This window comes from Amphiura filiformis, chromosome 9 (genome assembly GCF_039555335.1).
Source record: "Amphiura filiformis chromosome 9, Afil_fr2py, whole genome shotgun sequence".
Classification (NCBI taxonomy): Eukaryota; Metazoa; Echinodermata; class Ophiuroidea; order Amphilepidida; family Amphiuridae; genus Amphiura; species Amphiura filiformis.
Genome location: NC_092636.1, coordinates 8,817,948 through 8,824,907, shown reverse-complemented (window position 1 = coordinate 8,824,907; position 6,960 = coordinate 8,817,948). Strand labels below are relative to the sequence as shown.

The following is a 6,960-nucleotide window of genomic DNA, read 5'->3' as shown; positions in this document are numbered from 1 at the left end:
CACAAGATACTACAGAGGAAGAAGTCAGCAATGGGCACTCATGATAGTGCTCATTTATGCATGACCAAGTATAACAATAATTATTAAGAACAGCTTTTTAACAGGTTTCACCCCACCCACCAGAAATACTCCCAAACAAGGATAACTTCTACCAAATTTTGTCCCCAAAATGAATTCTGTGCAAGTTCTTTGAGAAATATTGCACATGTGTGAACACATATTGGATGCTCTAACTGGGTGAATTTTCCTATTGCACTGGTACTTTTTTTCTTGCTCTTAAAACATAGTTAAAAGACTCACATGGGTTTACTTATGTAAGTAACAAGAAATAAAATATTTGTTTTATACACAATTGGTCATTCTTATCACTTATTAATCAAGCTACAGTTATAGTTGCTGGAAGAGAATGTTGCATCTGACAACTCGTCACACAGTGTCATCGCCCCGATATCTTCATGGCAGAAATCGCCATGGTAGGTTGAATCCACAGCCATGCATGGCCATTTTGTTCCGACCTGTTTAATAGTTTTGAGACGCATAATGAGCCAAGTGACATCCGACTAAGGCTACTGACAATAGCCTGGTAACTGACCTCTCTGTGTGTGAGTGAGCATGTATACACCATGAGGTCAGGGGGGGTGGGTCATACTTCTCTGGCAATTCCAGGGCAATCCCGACGGCAACACCACGGGAACACGATTTGTTTTATGCGCATGTCTAGCGCATGCGCATTTTGAACAATTAGCGATATCAGCCGTTAAAAACAGCCTGTGATATTCAATCAGCTGATCGCGTAAATAACAATCCCGGAGTTGACAGCTTCAAACACACGGTTACAATCGAATCGTGACAATGGGAATTAAATCTTTACTCCCAAAATTCAAGAATATAGAAAATAAAGTTTCTGCCAGGGTTTCTGCCATGGATTTGGGCGGTGAAGTGCAGGCATTGACGCAGGTACACTGCACAACCTGGAATTGATCCACGAAGGAAGTTAAGCTTAAGCTTATTAATTTAAATATTATGTAGATGGTATACCATCTACATGTAGTGAAATTTGTTATGATCATTTTAAATCGGGTGTGGTGCTGAATCCAGTTACAATTTTGTGGATCTTGTGGTTCTGTAATTATGATGTGAAAAGAGTTGAAACGCATAACATCTTCGTAATTGACATATTTCTCAAGAACCACAATTATTTACAATACTATTCATATATTAAGAAATTATTTTAAGTGTGTGACTTGTATTCGGTGATGAAGGAAAGGATTAAGGGCTTATTTTTCATTAATCTCCTATTCTAAACCATGAAAATTGTCTTTTTATAGCTGCGTGAACAAAAAAGCATCCTGTACCGTTGATTGGTTTTAATGTTACCTGGTCACATGAATGAAGTTAATTTTAAGAATACATGACAAGCCGTTCCTATGCCAACCTGTCCTTGCGTCAACCTGCACCACATTTTTGAAGGCAACTCGTCACTGACCAGTGACCAACCTGTCCCTTGCTTGCTGGAGGGAATAAAGCTAAGGTAGTTGACTATATATATTGTCAAAGGACGGGTAGACTATATTGTCAAGGGCAGTACATGGTGTACCATGTATTGGGGTCACTTGTCAGAGCGGGCAAAATCCTGGTGTGCGGTAGATTTACCCGGTCACAGGGTAGATTTTCTCAGGCAGAGGTGTAAAATAGGCTGATTTAGCATAATTTTTCAGGTTTTCCTTCCTGGTCAAAGCCATGGGGGGGTGCAGAGTGACCCCTGCCACAGATCGCTATTGGTCAAGGGGTGGGTTGGGATAGGGACAAGTTGTATATCAACCAATTTTTACATCACTTTTATGCAATTATGGTTCTTACAGGTACCCGGTATGTCAATGATTTCTGCTAAGCAGTAGATGTGTTGGTTAGGCAAAATGTTACGCCCATAGTTGTTTTTGACGGGGAAGATCGAGCTACAAGCAAAGCAGCACACAAAGGAAGAAAGAAAAGGGTATGTATTTAAAAAAAAATCAATCTGAAAAGATATGTACAATGTACATGTATGTGAAACGCTAACATTCACATATTTTGGGTATAATCATGAATTTTAGGTTTGGCCACAAATTTTAAGATTTTCCAAGACACCCATTTTAAAGTATTCATTTTCCAAAAAAAACCATAAGTTTTCACAAAATTGAAAGAACCCATGGTGATCTGTAATACAATCCATGCAGAAAAAAGTACCGGTATAGAAAATAGACCATAGCAGAATGGTAAACTGCATATCCGTCAATAGGCCTACATGCTTTTTCCATGGGAAATGAACTTTGCTGCTTGGATGATGTCACGATGAGGTTAGCATTTATTCCGTATTGAAAAGCGTGTACTGACGGATATGCAGTCGACCGCCCTCATCATGCGCATATTTTGGGGGGGCTTTGGGGGCGGCCCCCCGGAGTCAAAGCAGGGGGGGCCAAATCGAAGGGGCAGCGGGAGAAGAAGGGGCGGCGAAAAGAATTAGTAAAGAAAAAGGGGCGGAAATTTTGAAAAAATTGTACTATATATAAAAATGTGTTGCTTTTGGGGCGCTAGCGCCTAGAAATCCTTTTTTTTTTTTTTTTTGTTCTTCACTTTTTCAAACGACCGTAAAAAAAATTGGGGCAACCTTTTCGGGCTGCTGAGGAAGGCGACAAAATTGAATTTTCTTCAGCCCCGGGTAGGGCGGCCACTGCACGCCACTGCTCATAGGACTTAATTTTAACGAATTCAACTCTGCGCCGTGTAATTTAATAAAAAAAATGCAAATTTGAACTTTTTGCGGAAAATGCACACATTTGGGTAATATTATGGATAAATCACACAAATCAGGAATTTTGTGAAATTGATGCGCAAAATTTGCTCTCAAAAATCATACATTTTTCCGGTGCTTACCAATACAGTGTAGTTCGTAAATACAAATTAGGGCACCAAATCTGTGTGTGTACTTGTACTGTCTGTGTAATCATTGGGAATTTCTCTGTTTGTGTTTGCTTGTTTTTACGTCCAAGTACTAGATTTTCCTTGGGTAAAGCTCAACCTCACTTTTGTGAAATTAATCAACTAGAGGAGTTTATGCATGCATCTAATGTATTATGTACCTCAATTTTCCTCAAATTTTGATATTTAAATTTGCATTTCTTTCTTCATGTCATCAGGAGAAAAAGACAGGAGAAGGCTAGAGCCCTGCACCACCATGCCACACAAAATGAGTTTGCAAGTAAGTCTATGATGTATGACATGTACATTGTACGAGGGGCCGGTATCCAAAAGTTTTTGACATCACCCAGAAGTGAAAGAGCTATTTTGATGAAATTATGTCAGTGTAATCACTGGTCCTTATGTACATTATGGTTCAGAAATGGTCTCATAAGTATAAGTTTACTTTCTATCCAGATGGCACTAGGTGGGCAGTAGCTAGGCGCATAACCTGCAAGATGGTGAAAATTGAGGAACGTATTGCACTGTTGCTTTTTGAAAAAGGAATTTCCAAACTGGCTACATGTCCCTCACAGATTAGCCAAGAAGTGGACATCCATCACTTATGGATGGCGCGGCCACAGTGAAGAAACTCAAGAAAGTGGAGGATCTTATCATGAAAAGGTAATGCGCCTACTGCCCATCTAGCACCACCTGGAAAGAAAGTAAACATACTTATGAGACCATTTTTGAACCATAATGTACATAAGGACCAGTGATTACACTGACAAAATTTTATCAGTATAGCTCTTTCACTTCTGGGTGATGTCAAAAACTTTTGGATACCCCTCGTACATGTATCATACAGTAAAAACGATTAAGGAACCGTTCACAAACACTTGTTGGGGGCCCTGATGCAAAAAAATTTCATCGTGAAAATTTTTCGGGCCCTTTTTTCAGATCTCAAAATTTCAGGGCCCCCTTTTGACATGAAAATTATGGGTCAACCCCATATACTCAATTTTCCGGGAAAATTTGTGGTCAATTTTTCAGAGCCCCTCTCCCCTAGAAGGGTCAAAACTTTTAAGAGCCCCCTTTTGCATCAGCCCCCCCAACAAGTGTTTGTGAACAGTCCCTAATGTAGATCCATGATCATCCACCATGAATGGGCTGCAGTTTCAGCAAAGTTAGCTTTTGAATAGAAAGGAATTTGCCATGTACATTGTATTTTAGCCACTGATTTTTAGTTTACTACACATACTTAGGGACACAAACTCATTAAATAATCCAACCCAAAAAAAACCTGCTGTATTGCTAACATTTCAACCCTTTTGTAGTGAGCAGCCATGTGACTGCAGGGTTAAGGATGTTGTGAAAAACCTGCATTATATTTAAATACAATTTTAAATCATCATTTTTGATTTAAAATGCTAAATATGTAATTGTCCCATGCCAAGTAACTGTGATGTGGTAGGCAAATGTACATTGTATTTATTATGGCAAACTCTTGCTCATTCATTTGTGATTAAGCCAGTCTCCGGGAAGAGACTATAGTTTCAGTCACAGTTTTGGTCACCTTACACCTTCAAATGTGCTCAAAATTTACACTGATGTAAGAAAAAAAGATTTCTTTAATTTAACTTCATGTGAGGAAAGTAGTTGTGAATTTGTTGATAATTTATTTTTCTGTGTGACCTCTTGTGGCTGTGGTGTACACCTCACACCTTTGTGCGGAGAATGTCAGTGGAAGTTGGAGCTACATGTAAGAAAGCGTGAGTACCGGTACCTCAAACTGCTTTGAAATGTTGTTGCTAACAGTGGCATTTTCATAATCACTTGCACCATTTTGCTAATGTTTGCCACCAGCAGTAATTTGTCTCCCAGAATATCATTGTATCCCACGTATCATTTTCAATTTGCAGTAAAAACTTGTTCGATGTGAAACAATATTTTATTCTATTTCTTTTTAAATTTATAGGTTGGTGTGTGTGTGGTAAGGCAAAAGATTGACCAAGCCCTGGAAACTGATAACTCAGGCAACTGGTAGTCAGGAACCATATTTGAGATCGAAAAGTTGCAATAAACATTCCTCTGCGAGTCTGTGTACTGGTGTACTACAGTGCCATTTGTGGCAACAAGCAATCGACAAGTAACTTTTAGATTTTACATTCCAATTTAGAAATTAAATCTAAGCAGTGGACTGTGACAACAAGTGTTTTAGGATTAATATTATGAAGCTCAGTTACACTACCTGATTCCATGGAAGAAAGAGATGAGAAGGAACCACAACGACTTCTATCGGCCAAGTTTTAATCCGCTTATCCATTGACGCATGAAAAGAAAAGCTATCAATGGTACTTACTTTCATGTATGATCCATTTACCGCGATCGATGCTTGGCGAAATCATTACTGGAAAAAAACTATAACAAACCCATCCAAGAACAAACAAACGCTACCCAGAAGTAAGATTATGGAATTTCACTGATGCTCTGAACATGTATAGTAGCTTTGTTTCGGGATCTACAGTCAAACTGTTTTCTTGATCGTGTTGTGTAGAAAATGTCCTTTAACACATCGAAAAGGTCATCAAAATCGGCCGTTTATTTGCTGAGTTTCATCTTTAGCAAATAAGGTAAGATTTTGGTGACTTTTTCGATGAAAAATAGATGCAAAATGTTCTTAAATAATGCACAATGTTTCGGTTGAGTCCGGTACATGAAACCTGTTTAATTTAATAGTTTATATGTGTATAACCGTAACTAGCTAACTCGTTTCAGTGCCAAAGACTGCCAACTCTGAAAAAAAAAGTCATCAAAGTTCGGGAAAATTGGGCGAAATGGAAGAAAAAGATGTAGGCCATCAATGACCGATGATCACGTCACCAGAGAAAATCCTATAGAGTGCTTGCACGGAAGGTCATTAGTTCAAATCATCCTTCAGACACGCTCCAGAAGACATGCAAATACATAGAGTACAATACCAATCACCTATTTAACGCGGGTATTGATCAAAGTAAATCCTCATGAATAACAATGTCAATTAAATGTCGGTAAAGGGAGTGGACAAAGTGAATGTGTTCGTTGTGGTTCCTTCTTATCTCTTTCTTCCATGCTGATTCATATTGGGCTGCCTGCACAGGTACACCATCGCTGAATTAGTCGGAGGTACATGTACTTGGCTGGTACGGTGCAGTACCAGGTGAGTACCAGTTTAGAACCAGTGCAGTACCACTGCTGGTGGATCCTGTGCAGTGGCATAATTGGTACTGTGTAGGTACTTTGTGTGTACCAGTCTGCAGATGGCCAAAATAGGAATCTTGTAGTGATAGATTGGATAGACAGCTGAGAACATCATGCTTGTAAGCTTTTAGGCTTTGGGTTGAGCCTTTTGTTTGAGCCTGGCCCTATCAGGGCCCGAGCTTGCGTCTGCCCGGACCGACTGGTTATTAAAATAAACCTGCAGGGGTCACTCCCATTGTGGCCTGTACACCTCCGCAATAATCAACTTTTGAAATGCACCCTAAACAAGGATTTAACCCTTGGCTAAAACGATACCCTAAACAGATATCACACGCCTGTTTTCACACCCTAAACATATACAGGGATTTTGTTCCTTGCATCAAATTTCATACCCTAAATTTCATTTCCACGTATTAGCAATTGCAATTTTGCTACCCTTTTTTCCAATTTTTCATGTTTTTAACACCTTAAACACGATACACACGTATCGTGCCTACCCACAAAAAACTACCCTTACGCATTTTTATTATCGCGGATGGTGTACATGCCACAATGGGAGTGACCCCCTGGGAAATAAACAAATTTGTTCTTGGTTAAAAAAACACAAGAGCAGTCATATCATGATTTAACCTAAGTAGTCCTCCATCCCCCAATTAGTGCCCCACACTGAACTCTTTTGACTCAAAGGTGCAACTAACCCCATTCGCCCATACACTCAATTTATTTCTATTATGTTCTCAGAATCTTCCTTCCTATACTTTGTACAGAGTTAAAGAGTCCAAT

General features: G+C 39.3%; 1 long non-coding RNA gene across 1 annotated transcript; it reads left to right on the top strand.

Moving 5' to 3' along the window:
* Positions 1-1,857: 1,857 nt before the first annotated feature.
* Positions 1,858-5,651, top strand: LOC140160584 (uncharacterized). Its single transcript, XR_011859996.1, has 3 exons — positions 1,858-1,993; positions 3,177-3,238; positions 4,916-5,651. It is a non-coding gene; the product is annotated as an uncharacterized lncRNA (long non-coding RNA).
* The last annotated feature ends 1,309 nt before the right edge of the window (positions 5,652-6,960 follow it).